This window comes from Myotis myotis, unplaced genomic scaffold (assembly GCF_014108235.1).
Source record: "Myotis myotis isolate mMyoMyo1 unplaced genomic scaffold, mMyoMyo1.p scaffold_m19_p_10, whole genome shotgun sequence".
Taxonomy (NCBI): domain Eukaryota; kingdom Metazoa; phylum Chordata; class Mammalia; order Chiroptera; family Vespertilionidae; genus Myotis; species Myotis myotis.
The window spans coordinates 47,268,571-47,288,312 of NW_023416314.1; the positions used below are offsets into that span (position 1 = coordinate 47,268,571).

The 19,742-nt window shown below is 44.9% G+C and overlaps 1 protein-coding gene and 1 long non-coding RNA gene across 3 annotated transcripts in view; one reads left to right on the top strand and one right to left on the bottom strand.

The window, feature by feature from the left end:
- Positions 1–4,321: 4,321 nt before the first annotated feature.
- Positions 4,322–15,872, bottom strand: LOC118664821. Its single transcript, XR_004970418.1, has 4 exons — positions 15,740–15,872; positions 14,845–15,002; positions 12,482–12,751; positions 4,322–5,166 (listed from the first exon to the last, which is right to left on the bottom strand). It is a non-coding gene; the product is annotated as an uncharacterized LOC118664821 (long non-coding RNA).
- The window catches only part of AMPD3 (adenosine monophosphate deaminase 3), a 47,595-nt gene continuing 43,358 nt past the window's right edge, over positions 15,506–19,742 (top strand). Inside the window, exon 1 of one of the 2 annotated variants that reach the window (XM_036325369.1) lies at positions 15,506–15,577. The gene's annotated coding sequence lies outside the window, so the exon portion shown is untranslated. Of the gene's footprint in view, positions 15,578–15,900; positions 16,014–19,742 lie in introns of those variants that run through there. The other variant, XM_036325368.1, reaches the window with a different exon arrangement.

The window sequence follows — 19,742 nt, forward strand, 5'->3', positions numbered from 1 at the left end:
GTAACCCAACCAATTCCTCAGAGGACTCCACTGGCCCTTGCTTAGATGTCCTGTGTTTCCTTGTGTCCAGGGGATGGAATGCTCTGTCTGGCCAGCTTGAGCATTTGCCCCACCGCCTCCCCAGGACTTGACTCCCTTAGAAGAGGGCAGGGCAGCTTCCAAATGAGGAAACACAGACCAAATTACATGTTAACTCCCAGACTGCAGTCTGCGGCGTTGTTGACATTATCTCTGTTGCAGGACATTAGAACATGTTGAGATTTGCTGACCCTCTACCTCACTTTCCAGGCTTGTATGGGAACCATCAGAGTTAGTAGAGACCACACGGATTCATTTAATTTTCACAAACGCTGTGAGGCAATTATTAGGTCTACTTTTTTCCCCACTTAAAAAAAATTAGTAAACTTCATTGTAATTTGCATACCATGATTTGCATACCATAGAGTATATCCAGAGTGTGGGATGGAAGTAACCCATGTGGATGAAAAGGGGCCACATGCTAACCTGACTAGCTCGGGAAAGGCCTGCATGGCGGCCTGGCAAACCCAGAGACCTAAAGTAACCACAGAGGATGATCTGAAATTAAAACTTTTAAATTAAAAAGCAGTCTATGGTGGGTAGTCATGTCCTAGGCTGGTATCTTCCCTGACAAAGATCAACTGCGATCTTAACAGAGCCTATTGTCTTTTTGCACCTATGATAACATACCTTTGGAAGGTCAGGGTAACTTGTAACTTCCTTTTTTCCAGACCCCTCAGGGAACAACCAATGTGCCAGGGTAATAGGGCAGAGACCACAGATTCCCTCATTGCTATTGTTATCGTGTTAATTGTTGACTGTTAACTATCCTGTACCCAGCTATGTAAAAGAAGCATGTACATGTATCTATCATTTTACTTCTTATGCAACCCCAGAGGTTTTCCCTGCTTTGCTTTCTCCCACCTTCCTAATCTATCACCAATGGATGTCATGTAACCCACTTACGTCTCCTCCTTTGATGGTAATTTATAAAAATGGGTGAAAAACCATCATTTTCGGGAGCATTGTCTCAATGCATTGAGATTCTGCTTCTTGGCAAATGTCGACAGTTTGGCTCAAATAAACTCACAAAAATTTTTTTACAGTTTTGAATGTGTCTTACATTAACACCCAGTAGCATGGGATGGAAGGAAATACACACAGTACCAAGATTTTACTCTCCTTCCATCTGCCCATTTCTTGGACACAACTGGAAGGCAGAGGGCCATGGTGCCCCTGGGCATGTAGAGAAGGGTGGAGAGTGCATCTGGAAGGCAAATAGAGGGCAGCCAACACAATAATGCAAATTCAGCTGATTGATGAAGACCCTTCGTTTGGAGGTGTTAGCGACTGGTTCAGATTCACAGTTAATTCAGGGGAAGTGCTGGGGTTTGAACTCAGTCAGTCTAACCCCAGAACCCGTGCTTTTATCGAATATGCTCTGTCACCTCTAAGGTGAAGATCTGAATTCAAACACTGGCTTGACCACCCATAGCTCAGGTGAGAACTTTATCTCACTGGTCCCCTTCCTTGCAACATAACCTCTTAGCAGCAGCAGCAACCAGAGCCCATAGTCCAGCCCACTCAGAGTCATACTGACATACTCACACTTACTGGTTTCCCTCCAGTCCCTCAGCCTGGCCTTGCAGAGCCATGTGGTTTGGAATATCAGAGGCCGTCAAAGTGCAGTCTGAGCCTCCTGCCATGGGGCGGGCAGCTCCTCTCACCTGCGGGCAGGATTGTGATTGAGATTTACATTGCACTCCAATTAAGCCTCTCCTCTCCTAAGTCCTCAGGGGGACATTCTCAGACTTGGATCATGCACTCCTAAGAGCTAATACATTTTCAGATCCTGTTCATCTCATAAATAGGTCCATTAGCACCTCATCTATCTGACTATGCACTTCTCTGCCACTGCTCGGGGCTCCCAGATAAGCACATTTCCAATCAGGCGTGCAAAAGGAATATCATTACCAGCAATAATATTCACTGCATGTTTTCTTTCCTGTCGCATTATTTCCCAGCTCTTTAATTAATATTATGTAACATCTATTATACACTTACTGGGTGCTAGGCACTGCACTGTTTTCACATGGATTGTCTCATTTAATCTTTTTTGTTGTTGTTAATCCTCACCTAAGGATATTTTTCAATGATTTTTAAGAGAGTAGAAGAGACAGGGAAAGACAAAGAGAAACATCGAAGTGAGAGAAACACTTTCACATCGATTGGTCGCCTCTTGCACAGCCCTGACCAGAGCCCGGGGCAGGGGAGTAGCCTGCAACTAAGGTAGGTGCCCTTGACTGGAATTGAACCCGGGACCCTTTGGTCCACAGGCCGACGCTCTATCCACTGGGCCAAACCGGGTAGGGCTGTCTCAGTTCATCTTGACAATAAACCTAGGAAGTTGGTACTACTTAATCCCTACTTTACAGGTGAGGAAAACTGAAGCTTATAGGGTTTAAGGATGGTATCTTAGGTGACATAATTATTAAGCAGTAGACCCAGATAGCCTGGCTCCAGAGCCCACATCACTTAACTATGATACCTCCTGTTTGTGGACCAAAAAAAAAGGGTCCCATACTAAACCCGGCAAGTTCAGGTGGGCTTTACAAACTCAGATTCCACATAGGATGGTCTGAACATAAAATTTCCTAACTAAAAGCAGGCTATGACTGGTAGTCATGGTCTAGGCTTGTAGCTTCCTTGACACAGATCAATCTTTACCTTAGGTGAGCCCATTTTGCATCTAAGATAATATACCTTTAAATGTCAGTATAATCTAATTTTTCCAGACCCTTCAGGGCACAACCCCAGCACTCCCTAGAGCACAAGGCCACACTGTCATCTTGTTTCTCACATGCCCTCTCTATGTGCTATAAATGCTAATTATTAACTATTCTGTACCCACCAACATGAAAGTATGTGTCTCTCTGATTTACTTTTTATTCAACCCTAGAGATTTCCTTGCTTTGCTGCCTCTCACCCCCTTATTCTACCACCAGTGGGTCTCATGTAACTCTCCTTACATCTCCTCCTTTTATTCTAATGCATAAAATAAACTGCAAAACTGCCATTCTCCGGAGCGTTTTCTCAATCCATTGAGATTTTGCTTCCTGGCAATTGTCATTAATGTGACTCAAATAAACTCACAAAAATTCTCTACAGATTTGGACTTATGTGAACATGTACAACTTTGTGAGTATACTCAAAACCACTGAAGTATACATCTTAAGAGGGGGAATATTATGGTATGCAAATTAGATCTCAATTGAAAAATAAAAAAAGAATAGAGGCACAATAACTTTGATCCCCTTCCCTTAACAATAAGATTCACAATCCTGGCACATCATATACTAATACTGCACATGGATAGTGAGCAGTTTGTTAGAGTGCATAGCTTTGGCTACTTTCTATTCATTTGGACAAGTTTAAATAATTTTGGTTCTAACTAAAAGCAGATCTTGAGACAAGGATTTGGGTGCAACTAGTTTATCTGGGGATTGGAGAAATAGTAAAGGGAAAGGGACACACTCAATGAAGGGTAAATTAATAAGTGAGTCACTTCTTTGGGCATTTGGGGCTCAATCCTACTGGGGCCCTTCGGTGAGACTATTTTTTTTTTTAAATATATTTTATTGATTTTTTACAGAGAGGAAGGGAGAGAGACAGAGAGTTAGAAACATCGATGAGAGAGAAACATCGATCAGCTGCCTCCTGCACATCTCCTACGGGGGATGTGCCCGCAACCCAGGTACATGCCCTTGACCGGAATCGAACCTGGGACCCTTCAGTCTGCAGGCCGACGCTCTATCCACTGAGCCAAACCGGTTTCGGCCTGTGAGACTATTTTAAAAATACATCAGAATTTCTCTCCAGGAGGTGAAGTAGAGAATTGACGTCACTGCTGGAGGTTCATCTCTGGGTCACTGGTCCCTTCCTTCTGGTCTTCTCTGTGGTCATTTTACTGAGTAAGGTCTCATACCCGAAAGGGACCAGGCAATGACCAAAACGGTGAGCAGAGGGGTTGCTCACTGCTTCTGCAGGTACACAGCAGCCTAATGTTTTAGTGACACATCAGGTTTGCTCTGGAAGGAAAGGGTCACTGAATTTCAGTAACTGTACTTCTTCATTTGAGTAGCTCAGATACCTGAAAGTGTGTGCCTTGCACTGACTCAGCAGAAATCACATCACATCTTTGGATACACTAGTACATGAGGCGTATACACAGAGGGGCCATATAAGAAATTATTCCAGCTTTTTAGAACAAACAATCAAACCAAAATAGAATTGGATGTTTTGCCAGTAGAAATGAAATGGAATAGACAAAATCCAGAATACTGAGGCCTGCAGAGTTAGAAAAGTTGACTGCTTCTCATTCTCAAAAAATAGTAAGAGATAGGAATTTAAAAGACTTGGAGTGACAAAGTCCCAAGAACACATCCCAGTGGATTCAAGTGAACCATGGACAATAGCTGGTAAAGGTGTTTTGATCCTCTGGTCTAGCCAGAAATCACTATCACTTGGGTAAGAAGAAAGCACATTTGAAAACTCTGTCTTACAAAGGGTACGTTGAGTGTGGATATTGGCAAATGAAACGGCCTGGATGCAAATAGATTAGAGGCTTCCCAAATTGTGGAGGAAACTGTATTGTAAGAAAACCACAAGCCTGTGTAAAAAGCATGAGTCTGTTAGCTTAGCCTTGAAACAACCTCTGGCAGGAAATTGTTCAACCCGTAAGGAGAGCATTCTCAACTCCCTCCTTAGATGCAGCCAAGGAGAGTAAGGGTCCAGGGGGAAGCCCCTCAGAGAGTGATGCCAAGGATGACAAAGAACAGTGGGTGAGAGAGTTCCTGCCCAAGATAGGCATCCTTTGTACTGTCTGCCCATGGAGTTTCAGCATCGCAACACCAGTGTATCTGTAGAACATGACTGCTGTGGGTCTCTCAGTCTTCCCTTTTCCCAAGGGGATTGTTGATTGAAGTTACCCGATTCCTGTTCCATAATTGGATATTTGTATGTTGGTCTGAGTATGAGGCAGACTCCTTGCCCTTTGAGTTCTCAGATCTTTGGTCTAAGAGAAGTCACTGTGGAAGGCAATGCCAGATGGGCTCTGGATTGTCTTCAGTGAGGAGCAGTTGAGGTGTTCTACTTGTGGAAAGAAGAGAGCAAAAGGGTATTTAATGACCAGAAGAGTATGCTGTGGTGGAGACTGTTATTGTCACCCAGTAGGCTCACCATGTGCTCCTCTAAATTCCCCAGCCTAAGATATTGGCCACTCATTTTCCTTTCCTGTAATGTCTTCCTGAGCTTTCGGCATCAAGGTTTTGCAAGCCTTAAAAAATGAGTTTGGATGTTTCCCCAAGCCTCTAAATGCACTTCCTCTAGCCTCTAAATGCACTTGTTTAGGTCAATATTATTTATTCCTTAATTTTTTTGTGTGAATACATTTGAGGCTACAGTTTTATGAGAAGAGTTTTAATTTCAGATTCAATTTTTTAATACATATAGGACTATTGGCATTTTCTATTTATTTTTGTGGACATTTTGTAAATTATATTTTTAAAAACTTGTATATTTTACCTAAAATTTCCAATTTAATAGCATAAATATTGGCATATAAAATGTCAACTTATTGACATAAATTTTATCATATCCTCATTATCCTTTTTATGTTTTTAATGTCTGTGGTGATATTCCACTTTTATTACTGATTTTGGTATTGATGTTTTTGCTTCCTCTTTTCCAAGATTTGTCTTGCTAGGGGTTTATTAATTGTATTAATCTATTCAAAGAATAACCTTTTGACTTTGTAGATTTTCTCTATTGTATTTTCCCCCCTATTTCATTGATTTCTGCTCTTATCTTTATTCCTCCCTCTTTTGGGGGTTTAATTTGTTGTTCTTTTTCTAGCTTTTGAGTTGGAAACTCAAATCTTATTTTTTAAGATGTAGACTTAATGGTGTAAGTTTTCTCCAAGGCACTGCTTCAGTGGTGTTCTTGGTCACTCAACCTCCCTTCTTCCACACATCAAGCAGTGAAAGACTCATCAGTAGTGGAAATGCCTGATCTCTGAGTCACTGGAGGAAAGCCAAGCAGGAGAGCTGCCTGACCTGCACTGGCCTGTGATAGAAGCAACATGAGAAACATAACTCTGGGCCCTGGCCAGGTAGCTCAGTTGAATAGAGCGTCATCCCAATATGCCAAGGTTGCAAGTTTGATCTTCATTCAGGGCACATACGGGAACCAATGACAGCATAAATGAGTGGAACAACACATCGATGTTTCTCTTTCTCTCAAATCAATAAAAAGAAAAGGAACATAATAACTCTGATGTGTTAAACGACTGAGTTTCATTTGTTTCTTTTGAATATGTTTGCTATAGCCTACCCTAGCTTGACTAGTACAAGAGGGCTTGTCTTACTTCAGCTCCTCTGTTTGTTCACATTGCAGTTTGCCATGATCTCTTCTCTTTGATTCCCCCCAAAACCAACATTATGAGATTTTTTTAATAAGAGATTTTTACTGAAGATGTGGGGGTTGTAGAGATGGTATTACAGCACAGCACACAATAGGAAACAACTTTAAAATCTAATGTGCATTCCCCTCTAACTCATAGGGAATTTTTCATTGTCAGTCTTTTCGATTTGGCCCTGTTCTATCGTCAAGTTTTTGGGTTCCCTTCTTTATTTAGACTCTTCCCTCACAGTTCACATTCTCTCTTCTTTCCATCCCTCCTATTCCAGAGCACCCCAAATTCTTCAGCTCTTACATGTACCTTTTCCTTACCTTGGATAAAATCACATTCCTAGTCCTGGTGTCTTTTCTATTGACCAATGAACACCCAGAAGTCTGGGGCAGAAAAGGACTGTGGGCAACCTGTTGGGAATTAGGGAATGCCCTTCCCTTAGTCCCAGAACCTAGGATAGTATTTAAAACAAATCTTCTGCCGCTTTTTTTGTGTGCCCAGGTTTTTATTTTATTTCATTTGTCTTATTTTTCACATAGTTGAAATCCTGCTCTGTAATGTTCTATCATGAGCATTTAGTATATGATCTTGGTAAACATGCTATTACATTAAAATTTTTTCCTATTAAAACCACAATTATCAATCGCAAGGGGTATAAGAAGGACATGCAACTCCCCTCCCTGAAATCCCACCCGCTGGACAGAGAACATTTAATAAACTGGGCTGCGTGACTTTAGCTGCTGACATCTAGACAGAAAGAAGAATATTCGGGAAGTCTGTGGAGAGACTGCTTGGACAGAGCTGTCCCCTAATAGCAGTACAAGAGCCTAGGTCCTGCCGGGGCAGCTGGTGTCCTGAGTCAGGGCTGCAGATTCAGATGCATTTGGGTGCATTTGGAGCAGTTGTGGAGACAGAGGGCAGGCAGCAATCTGTTCTCAGAAGGATCTAGGAACCTTTAGGGCAGTGGTCAGCAAACCGCAGCTCGCAAGCCACATGCAGCTCTTTGGCCCCTTGAGTGTGGCTCTTCCACAAAATACCACGTGCAGGCGCGCGTACAGTGCGATTGAAACTTCGTGGCCCATGCACAGAAGTCGGTTTCGGCCTGGGGGAGTCTATTTTGAAAAAGTGGCATTAGAAGAAGTGGGGGTACGTTCGCTGAGGTCGACCCCTCAGATTGAGGACGTTTTTAGCAAAGGCCAGTTTAGGAGTACCCTAATTAAGTGAATAACGATGTACCTACCTATATAGTTTAAGTTTTAAAAATGTGGCTCTCAAAAGAAATTTCAGTCATTGTACTGTTGATATTTGGCTCTGTTGACGAATGAGTTTGCCGACCACTGCTTTAGGGAAAGGCTCCAGCCTCTGCCTGCCGCTCATGTTACTCTGGCCCAGCCTCAGAGGGAGGGGCTGTAATGGAAGGTGAATAAAAACAGGGCTGTTTCACTGAAATGTCTGTGGGAGTATTAGGCCCTCTTGCCTAATAGTGACTGCTGGAGGACAGGAAAGGGGTGGTGGTAGGGGTCCTCCCCCGTCCTGGTGGATAACCCTGGGAAGCAGATTGGACACTGCTGCCTGACCCACAAACTAGACCACACTATGTCGGTCTGAAAAGGAGGGTCAGAGACCTCCACATCAGGCTGCCATAAGAACTGGTCATGACTTCAATGGCCAGCCTGATTGGGCATCAGTCACCAGCTAACAAAAAGGAAAGGGAGGTGAGCGGGCCAAGGCAGTGACTCATAGTATGGCTTCCAAATCCTCTGCTGAGAAGGAGAGAGAAGCTAGAGGGGCAGGTGCCTGCAGTCATCAGGTTCATGGGCAGGTCTGCAGGCCAGGTGAGAGGCAGGAAAACCCTATTCTCCCAAGTAACTCCTGGACAGGAACTCGGTGAGATCTTGTGAGGGGTCTGGAGGTAGAAGATTGGGCTGTGAGGAAGAGAGCTTACCAGGACCAAAAGAGTGGGCCAGGTAACAAGAGACAAGTAAGATAACTTGGCATATGGCTCTATTGGAAGCCTGCCAAGAAATCAGTGCCCTTTCACCTTCTCTCTTCAGGGACATGGAGGTAACACCTGATTTTACTAGCCCTGGAGTATTGTACAAATCCTCATGGTTTCCTATACCCTTCCTGCATCTTTGCAGTTCCTCTATTAAATCAACCATCCTAATATGTCCCTCCATTAAATTATCTACCACTTTCTAATATCCCTAATAGTCCCTCTATTAAATTAGCTATTAAATCAATTATCCTGTCCTGGCCGGTGTGTTAAGTGGTTAGAGCATCAGCCTTTGCACCAAAGGGTTTCAGGTTTGATTCCCAGTCAAGGGCACATTACCTAAGTTGCAGTTCACTCCCCGGTTGGGGCACACGTGGGAGGCAACCGGTCAATGTGTCTCTCTCACATCCATGTTTCTCTCCCTCTCACTCTCCCTCCCTCCCTTCCATGCTCTCTGAAAAAGCAATGGGAAAAATATCCTCAGGGGAGGATTAACATAAACAAACAAACAAACAATCTTAATAAGAATGTACCATCTGTTTGCTGCTGGGACCTTAGATATAGAGGCCATTCTGTGGATAGCCCTGGGAGGCCCCTTGAGACTGGCTGTCAGCAATCAGTTCTGGAGATGAGGATGGAGTTAGAGGTTTAAATGGTGGACTCCTGCAGGGGAGGCTTACGAGGAAACCATAGAAGGTAAGGCTAGAAATTATGACTTCGTTAACATACTTCAGAGATCCCTGGTAGGAATGAAATTTGGCCATGCATTTAGGCTTGCCTCCTGGCGATAGATATCGATGAGGTAGATCTGATTTGAAGTAGGGGTGGTGATGGGGGTGGCATTAGGAGGCAGGAAGGCTAGAGTGATTCTATAGCCCAGGACCATTGACATCACTCTGATCTCATTTCACTTGCTCTCTGGAAGAACTAAAGAGAAGGCCAGCCCCTGGAGGAAGGTGAGTGATAAAAGTCAGAGCCCACTGAAGAAGGAGCGGGTGTGGTGGTGGTGGGGGGGGGGGGCGGGGGACCCCGCACTGGAGTACCTGCACAGGGTCTGCACTAGTGTGCCCCTCTATAATTTTGGCACAAGAAATGAAGATGTTAGAGGCTTACAAAACAGCATGGGGAGAAGGGCATTTTTCTCCACTAACTTTCAACATGCACTCACACGGAAGGAATGTTTGACAGACACAGAACTGGAAATACTCAGAAAACACAAGAGGTTGGGGACTGTGGGCATGAGGAAACAGGTTTGTTATAAATTTAATAAACGCTGGGAGTGACTGGATTTGGAAAAGTTAATCTAAAAGCAATACTACCCTGGAGCACTGGTTTTATTTACTCAGGCCACTTCCTTCCATAAAATAAGAAATTTGTACACAATGGAAATCGAGCTTTCATTGTGTAAATGTAACAGAATGTTCAATCATGAATACATAACAGAAGTAAAGTTTTATTTCTGTGTAGTGGGAGGGAATGACTTGGGTATTGTTTCCCTAAATTCCCTCGGTGCCTCTGCACGTGCTATCCCAATGTCTACCAATGCCTAGAACCTTCTCCTTGCTCATACCCAGAAGGAGGTCAGATTTTCTTGTTCTGCTCTAATACAACTCTTGCATTTTCCCTTTACAGCACAATCACTGTTGGAAGTTGTGTTTTCGTGGGGTCATTTGATCAATGCTCCTTAGCTGATAGCCCCTATGAAGGCAAGAACTGTGTTCTGACCATCAATGTTCTAGGACCTCGTGCCTGACACCTGCCAGATGCTCAATAGATATTTTACAGATGACTGCCTGGAGGACTTTTAACATGTTAAGATTGGCTTCCCAAGTAAGAGAAGGTGAAACAATATATAATTCTGGTAACCTTGGGCCTCCATGAAAATCAGCAGTTATATTTGGGTAGAAAGGCTATGCCTTATTGAAGTTATATGTGAGAGGGAAAAATACCAATGTCATTGTCAGTGATGTTACAAAGTTGCTCAGTGTGGTCAATAGAAGATAAGTGGAAGTCTGACATGTGGCTTCATTAAAAACATTTGGCATGTACTCTCTTCCTTCCTCCCTCCTTCCCTTCCTTCCTTCCTTTGTCTTTTCCTTTGTGTGGTAAAAACACTTACCATGAGATCTACCCTCTTAACGGGTTAAGTGTACAAGACAGTATTGCTATCTATAGACACAAAACTGAACAGCAGATCGCTAGAACTTATTTATTTTTGCATAGCTGAAATTTTATGCATGTTGATTAGGAACTTCCCATTTTTCTCTCCCCTTCCCCTAAGCCCCTGACAACCATCATTCTATTCTTTGTTTCTATGGGTTTTGCTGTTCTAGATAACATATAAGTGGAATCATGCAGCACTTGCCCTTCTGTGACTGGCTTATGTCACTTAGCATAATGTCCTTAAGATTCATCCATTCCTTTTTTTTAAGGTTGAATAATGTCCCACTGTGTGCCGAGCCGGCACGACCATGGGCGAACCTGAGGGTGGGGCGGTGAAGGATGGAGAAAAGACAGACAGAAGAAAGCTGGGTCAAGGTGGGACGCTGCTCTGTGATGGAGAGACAGCACCACAGCCTGCAAGCCGAGTCGTTATTTTATAGCCAGATTCCACGAGGCAAAATAAGGGCATGGTCAAGATGTTTACAATGTTCTTGCGGGTTTCAAATCTACTCAATTACATGCACCTGATCAAGCTTTGTTTACTTGCTGCAACTCCCGCAGCCTATAGTATTGCTCAGCCACATAGGACCACAGGTTCGGACCATAAGGTCAAGCTTACAATAGCCTTTGGCTATAATTGTGCTGGGACTTACACGTGGACTTACATGTGGCTTTGCCACGAGAGGATCGTGTCCTCTCATTAGTCCCAGGATTGAACCTGTCCAAACGCTGTAGCCGCTCTCCACACCACTGTATGTGTATGTCACAATTTCTCTATCCATTCATCCATTGACATTTAGGTTGCACCCACACCTGGCTATTGCGAATAGCCTTAAAGTGAACATGGGAGTGCTGCTCTCTCTTTGAGATGCTGATTTAAACCCTTTTGGATAAATATGCAGAAATGAGTTTGATGGATCATATAGTAATACAACTTAATAGCAAAATAATAATAATAATAATAATGATAACCTACTTTAAAAATGGGCTAAAGACTTGAATAGATATTTCTTCAAAGCAGATATACTGGTACAAAAGTCCAACAAGCATATGACAAGACGCTTAACACCACTAATCATTAGGGAGATGCAAATCAAAACCACAATGAGCTATCACCTCACACCCATTAGGATGGCTATTACCAAGAAAACAAAAGACTACAAGTATTGTCCAGCATGTGGAGAAATTAGAACCCTGTACATGTGAGAATGCAAAATGGTGCAGCTGTTATGAAAAGTAGTATGGAGGTTCCTCAAAAACATTAAAAATAGAACTATCATATAGTCCTTCTTTTTCCTTGCTCCATAAAGCATGGACACAATGGCTAAAGCTCTAGCTGTAGGCTTTTCTTAGAAAGGAAGGTACCCTGCTAATCCCCACAAGGATGAGGGCCAAACTCGAAGAATGGTAGTGTGGTGGCCGGAAGAAGCCTGAGGATTTGTGAAGTGCCCATACTTCCCAACTCTGGACTATTTAGTGACAGGAAGAAAGAGAGAGAGAGAGAGAGAGAGAGAGAGAGAGAGAGAGAGAGAGAGAGAGAGAGAGAGAGAGAGAGAGAAGAGAGAGAGAGAGAGAGAGAGAGAGAGAGAGAGAGAGTTTTATTTATCTCACTGTTGTTTTGGGTCTCTGGGTCTCTATTACCATCATTTGAACCTAATTCCAACAAATAAATGTGGGAATACTAAGTTATTGGGAAATCACAAGCTTTCACTGTTTATTTAGAAAAGATAGGAACTTTGCTGTAGGTAACTAGAAATCGATCTGGTTCAAGTGGGGATTACCTGGAGTGTGATGTAGATATGAAATATACAGATAGGCCAGTGACTGGAGCTTACCTTTTGGGAACCACTGACAGGTGACTTCCAACTGATTTCTTTCTTTTTCTCACTCACCGTTTATACAAATCATGAGCTATAGGAATCTTTGCCCATCCTGAGGTGTTTGGGGCTTGTCCAGTGATTTCTGCAAGAACTGTTGGAGTGACCTCTGGGTTATCATTCCTTGTTAAGTGCTCCAGCAGCAGCTCTTTCTTTCCTGGATCCGTCCTAAACAGAACATGATTCCTCCTTCTTTGTTCCCTCCAAGCACTTCTTAAACCACCCTTCCTAAAGGGGATAGTTGAGAGCTGATGAAGAGCCATTTGTTCTGTTTACACTTATGATGCAAAGAAACAGTGGATCTATGAAATAACTGTGCTTTTAAAAACTCATTTTTAAAAATTTTTTATGCTTTCAATAATTTTTTAACGTTAGTAAAACATAGAACATAAAATTTGTCCCTGGCTGGGTTGGTTAGAGTGTCATTTGTATATTCCAAGATTGCAGGTTCTATTCCCGGTCAGGGCACATAGAAGAATCAACCAATGAATGCATAAATAAGTGAAACAACAAATCGATGTTTTGAAAGGGGGCAGAAATAGAATGTTGGGGAACCAGTTAGTATTTTAAGAAATATCAATCATGCTCTGTTAACCATGATTATTTTATTCTGATTAAAGAAGGCACTTCTATCCTGGCAGGAGCTGACCTGGGGATGCAGCCCTTCCTCCCCATAGGGATTGAACCTGCAGCCTATTATCATGGAAAGATTAACAAAGATTTGTTACAGAAAGATCCCCAGTCCTCTACCTGATAATTGCCCATTTGGTCCACCCGTTGGCTATTTCCCCATGTAACCCCAGCCCTTGCAAATCATTAAGCCCTTTGAAGATCCCCAGTTCTTTTGCATATCTGTAAACTGCCCCTTTGCTATATAAACAGCTGGTTTATGGTGGGCTGCAGAGTAGATTTTTGTGAGTAACCTGCTGCTCTCCCATACTACCAGCAACATTGGAATAAACGCTCATATGATTCAACCCTCTGCTTAATTGGCTTGAGTAGTGACAGTCAGCATGGATCCATTGTTTGTCTGGTTACATTTTCTCTCTCCTTCCCTTCCACTCCCTCTAAGAGGAAACAAAAGTAAAAATAACCCATAAAATTTGCCCTTTTGACATGTACAATTTTATGTAAAATTTTACATGTACAATTCAGTGGCATTAATTATGTTGTGCAACCATTACATTATGTAGTACAACCATCACAATTTTTAAACTATTTTTATCCTCACTGGAGGATATGTTTACTAATTTTAGAGAGAAAAGAAGAGAGAGAAAGAGAGAGAGAGAGAGAGATGAGAAACATTGATCTATTGCCTCCCGCACAGGCCCCAATCAGGGATTGAATCTGCAACCTAGGTATGGGCTTTAAAAGAATCATGTTATCATGAAAGCACTTAGAAATTGATATCTGGAACTGTCAAAATTATCATTCTAATACCAAAATGAAGTGTCAGTGTCATCTATAAGACTGTCATAGCCATAGTCTTCAAAATTAAGAAGTATAGCCCTGACTGGTTTGGCTCAGTGGATAGAGCGTCGGCCGGCCTTCAGACTGAAGAGTCCCAGGTTCGATTCCAGTCAAGGGCATGTACCTTGGTTGCGGGCACATCCCCAGTAGGGGGTGTGCAGGAGGCAGCTGATCGATGTTTCTCATTGATGTTTCTAACTTTCTATCCCTCTCCCTTTCTCTCTGTAAAAAATAATAAAATATATTAAAAAAAGAATATACTTCCAAATGAAGAGTTTTAGGAAATAAAAAAAATTCCATTGTCAACAATATTCACAAGAACAATTGATGAAAATATCATTGAGGATATTAGCTTCATGGACAAAAGAGTTTTCTGGTGGAATTTCACATCTGTAAAATTGATAGATGCGTTTTAAACAGTGAGAATTATGATTTAATAAGAGTAGTCAAAGATATAATTCCTCTATTTGAGTCTATTTCTTTGTGAGATCTTGTTCTGCCAATAGCAACCATTAGGGCAAAGTATTGACATGAACTGAACTTAAAAGCATACTTTCTAGTCTCATAAAATATTGAACTAAGATTTATTAAATCCATTTTCTAATCGTGTTTCTATCATCGAACAGATTTTTGCTAATAACTTTAAAGTGAAAAGAAAAAGGTATATTTACCATTCGTTAAAAATGAAGTAACTTAAAATTGTTTTAAATCCTTTAAAGGTTTTTAGTGTGTTTTGTAATACCTATTAATACAGTTGCATGTGCTTATCATTTATAAATAAATTGTAAATATCAGGCTACAGGTAGAAGGAATAAAACTCATTGCTTAAATGAGACATCGTGGGTGCTCACCAATGACTAGTTTCATTTCCCGCCTTGGTGACAAACTTGATGTGAGAGATGAAAAGGAGAAAGTCAAGATGTCTCCCACATGTGGCCTGGGGAGAGGGGCTGGGGCTACCAGCCAGAAATTCCTCCCCTGGCTGTGAAGACGGGAGCTCTGGCATATTCTGGAAGGAAATGAAGAGTTTGAGTTTGGATAGGTTTTCATGGGCCTGAGAACCCCAGTGGAGAGGTGCCCCAGGAGCATCTGGGCTGGAGATGAGGTTCAAGAGTCATCAGCAGGCAGAAGGTTATTAAAACCATGGGAGTGAGAGATCTCCAAAGTGGGCCAACAGAATGAGAGCGGAGAGCCCCGCTGGCATGGCTCAGTGCTTGAGCCTCGACCTATGAACCAGGAGGGGACACATGCCAGGAATGCGGGCTTGGTCCCCAGCGTGGGGCGGGTGGGCGGGCGGGCGGGAGGCAGCCAATCAATGATTCTCTCATCATTGATGTTTCTATCTCTCTCGCCCTCTCCCTTCCTCTCTGAAATCAATAAAAACCTATTTAGAAAAAAAGAATGAGAGAGAAGGCAGGCGGCTGTGGGACCCTGGCCTTCCAGTGGAGGTATGTGCATAATTTGGAGTGCGGGGAGGTGGCGCCAACTATGGAAACTGTGTACTCAAACGTTCAAGGAAGGCGTGGCCAGCAGGTTCAAATCCGGGGGAGCTGCAGAGCATTCACTGGCTTTGGTAACTAGGAGGTCAGTGCGGACTTGGGGGGCGGTGTATAAGCCAGAAGGTAATGTGTGTGTGTGTGTGTGTGTGTGTGTGTGTGTGTGTGTGTGTGTGTGTTTGTGCGCGCGCGCGGGTTCAGCGCCAGGGAGCAAGTCACCTGTTTGACAGCCGTGACCCCAGAGTCTCACCTTGGGAAAAGTCTGGGCCGGGGAGGAGGTTGGGGCGAATCCGCACACCGTGGGGAGCGACCTCGGGCCCGTGGGTGGCAGCGGAGGTGGCAGCGGAGGACCGAGCGGCCGCCGCGCCCGGCGTCTCAGGTTCCCGCAGGCAGCGCGGCGGGCGCTCAGGTGGCTGCGGGCCTGGCGGCGGCGGGCGGGGCGGACCTGAGTGGCGGCGCCCGGCTCGCGGCCCTGTGCGGTCGGCTGCTCGCCTCTCCTCGCCTCTCCTCGCCCCCGCGCCCAGGTAGGGCACCGACTCGGAAGGCTCGGGGGCTTCTTCCTCCTCCCTCGGGCGGGTCGGCCCCGTAGTGCTGCGCCCGGGAGCGCTGGGCTCCCGCCATGCCGCAGGCTGCACAGGCGGGGGTGGGGGTAGGAGGTGGTGGGAGGGGGTGGGGTGCGGCCTGGCCCGGATCCCGCCGGGCTGGCAGCGGTGCCGGGCAGCCCCCGCCGCGGTGCCCACGGTGCGCTCTACCCAGCGCTGCCACCTGCGCTCCAGCCCCGCGGGCCGTCCCCTTCCGGCCCAGGCATGGCCCTGTGCCCTGAACCCGGTGAGTGCGCGCTGCTGCGCTGCTGACCTTGGGTGGGGACCTGGGCTCTGGGCTGCCCCGCTCACCGCCCGGGTCCTCCCCTGCCGGGGTCCTCGCTTAGGCGCCCGGTCCTGTCTCTGTGGTGGCCTGGGCTCCTGAGGCCTCAGGTGAGCCAGCCGCATCTCAGCTCCCCGGCGGCCTAAACTGGGTTCTCAAGGTTTAGAAAAATTAAATTTGCCGCCACTTAAGCGCCGGGGATAAGTTTCTAGGTGCCTGCGGACTGGCCCGATGCTCACTGCTGAGGTGGACTTCCACCTGGAGCCAGGGGAAAGGCGGGATGACATGATGATGTGGTCGGTTCAGGCCTTCATCCTTACCTCTGGCTCTCTCCCTGTAAGGGATGTGTATTGTGTTCTGGCTGTCTGCCTTCTGCCCTTGAACTTCCCGGCAGCCGCTCTGTGGGGGTTGGGGGTTGTGTGTGTGTGTGGGGGGGGTGCTAATGGCTTGTCTGAGCTGGCAACAGGCTCTGGGTGAGTTTTGAGAGGCCCTGGAGTAGGAGAGGCTTGCCAACCAGAGCTTCATTTCCCCAGAGCCTTAGATCCTTGTATGTGCTTGAGCTTAGTGATAACAAATAGCAAAGGGGCTAAGGTGAACGCTGGAAGCAGTGGGAGGGATTTTAGCATGGTCCTACCCAGTGATGGCGAACCTTTTGAGCTCCGCGTGTCAGCATTTTGAAAAACCCTAACTTAACTCTGGTGCCATGTCACATATAGAAATTTTTTGATATTTGCACCCATAGTAAAACAAAGACATATTTTTGATATTTATTTTATATATTTAAATGCCATTTAACAAAGAAAAATCAGCCAAAAAAATGAGTTCGCGTGTCACCTCTGACACGCGTGTCATAGGTTCACCATCACTGTCCTATGCCCTTCTTGGCTCTCCCCCTGGATGTGGTGACCAACCTGTGTCCATCTTCAGGGAAAAGCTGGCTGCAGCTGGAACCTTCATGGGAGAAATTCCTCCCTGGCTGTGAAGCATTAATGCCAGGTCCTGAAGCCATGGAGCCAGGCCGACAGAGCCCCATCAGCTCTCACCTCCTGAGGGCTGACAGCAGTTTTGGGGTCGTTAGCCTGGCCTGGCTGCAACTCTGAGGATGATGGTAGGAGGCTGCCCTGTCTAAAAATCATGGGGCTTGCATAGGTGGGTTTCTGGAAGATTCTTGGGCCTCTCAGCCCCACCCTCAGCCCACCTCAGTCCTTCTGAGATCCTGGATAAAGGGGGAGTGGCTCTCAGCTAGGTCAAGAAATGGTATGAGATGAGGCCTATTTCCTTTGTCCCTTGCACTAGGCGAATTAATCTTCAGATGGCCTCAGAATCAATCCCAGATAATGGGAAGATAAAACAGTAGCCTCAGAGAAAAGCAGGAAGATACCCTCTCCTCCCTAAAGCTGCTCGCTGGCCTTCCTGGTTCTTCCCCCCAAATATTAATCTCTTTGTTCTTCTGTGTGCTGGCTCCCTACCTAGGACAGGAGACCATGGCTTCGGGCTTTGATATACGAGGGTCTAGACCAGGGGTGGGCAAACTTTTTGACCCGAGGGCCACAATGGGTTCTTAAACTGGACCGGAGGGCCGGAACAAAAGCATGGATGGAGTGTTTGTGTGAACTAATATAAATTCAAAGTAAACATCATTACATAAAAGGGTACGGTCTTTTTTTTTTTTTTTTTTTTTTTAGTTTTATTCATTTTAAACGAGCCGGATCCGGCCCGCGGGCCGTAGTTTGCCCACGGCTGGTCTAGGGCATAAGAGGATGGGCTCAGGGCTGGAGTGCTGGCCATGCAAACTCGGCAAGAAGTATCATTCATAGAGAAGGCTATTTCTCCTGATCAGATTCCACATTTAAACATGGTTTCCTTTTCCTTGTATCTAAGTAGGGGGAGCTTGAGAGAGAGAGATCCAGGCACACAATAATATTCCATAAATATTGTTGAATAAAAGGACACACTGTCCAGATGAAAATTCATGTTCATGTTCTCAGTTGGATTCTCCCGTATCTGATGTCATGGTGACAATGATGTTGAAAGATAACACTTGTAAAGCACATGCTAGCTAATTTGATTGTCATGGCGACTTATGAGGTCAGTACTATTATTAGCCCCATTTTATAGGGAATAAAACTGAGCCAGAGAAGTTTAGTACTTGCCCAAGGTCATGGAACAGGATTCAAACCTAGTTAGTCTGGCTGGAGTCCATATTTTTAACCATACATTGTAATGACTCTGAGCATGCTATAAGTAGATTAATTATGAGCTCATTCACTTATTTATTGTTTTATGTCTTCACTCACCATATTTACTGATGCCTACTATATTTCAGGCATAGGAACACAGTAGTGAATGAGATGGGCAAGGTCTATCATGGAGCTGATAGTTAACAGATGAAACCCTTTTGGCCAACTCCCATGTGGGTCATGTACAGTAAATGCAACTGAAAATGAACCCTGATAGCAAGCCCACAGCATCCTTTTGGGGAGGGGACATAATTGGATTCTAGCCTTTCCTGTTCCTGGGTGTTTGAAGGGGCACTTAAGTGATAAAAGAGAATGTATTCTGGTCTCCTGGGCAAGACATATAGGTCCTGGGCTTGCTTATCATAGATTGTCTTACTGTTTCTTCAGAAGGGAAATAGGGCTTTGAGTTTGGGACCTGTGCTTCTCACTTCTAGGCCATGAGGAGCACGGACATGTTAGGCACAAGGTGGAACTGTGGGGTCCTGAGTGGAGTTTGCCCTCCTGAGACAGAGCCAATTTCCTCTTAAACCACCACTCTTCTGGAGGATCTTGAATCCCTTTGGCTGTGGGACCCTTGCCCATTGTTCCATCCTGTGTCATGTTAGCGGGGGTGCTGCCTGTCTCCCACTGGACCCGATGGAATGGGCCTCACACCCATAGCTGGGCCCAGGAAGACAGTTATCTCTTGGTTGGGAAATGAAGGCTCATAGCGGAAGGCATTTTCCAAAGCCCAGGCCGCGGGATATTAATAGGTACTTTTTCCTGTGATGGCAGGGGTGGGGAGGGTCAAATAAGCCTGTTGGGTTAAACAGAGGTAAGCAGCTTTCTTTACTGCAGGACTTCTCAGATGTTTAGAATCCGCTAGTAGGAATTGTGCACGACTCCCCATAAGGGACGATAGTTTGCAGTGTTTTCCAAGACTTCCAACCTTTTCTGTTCGACAGACTACAGTTTGGAGTATGTGTGTTGAGGCTAAGGCTAACCATAGTTTGGTTCAGGGTACAGAATAAAATTCCCTGAATGTATTGGGTCCAGGTAGTTTCTCAGATGCATGCGCTGGGATGCTCCCCTTGCAGCTCCACCCCCCCTCCCCAGCAGGCTTTCCCCTCTCCCAAACACATCAGCAGAAGGTATCATTTGCCTCTTCTC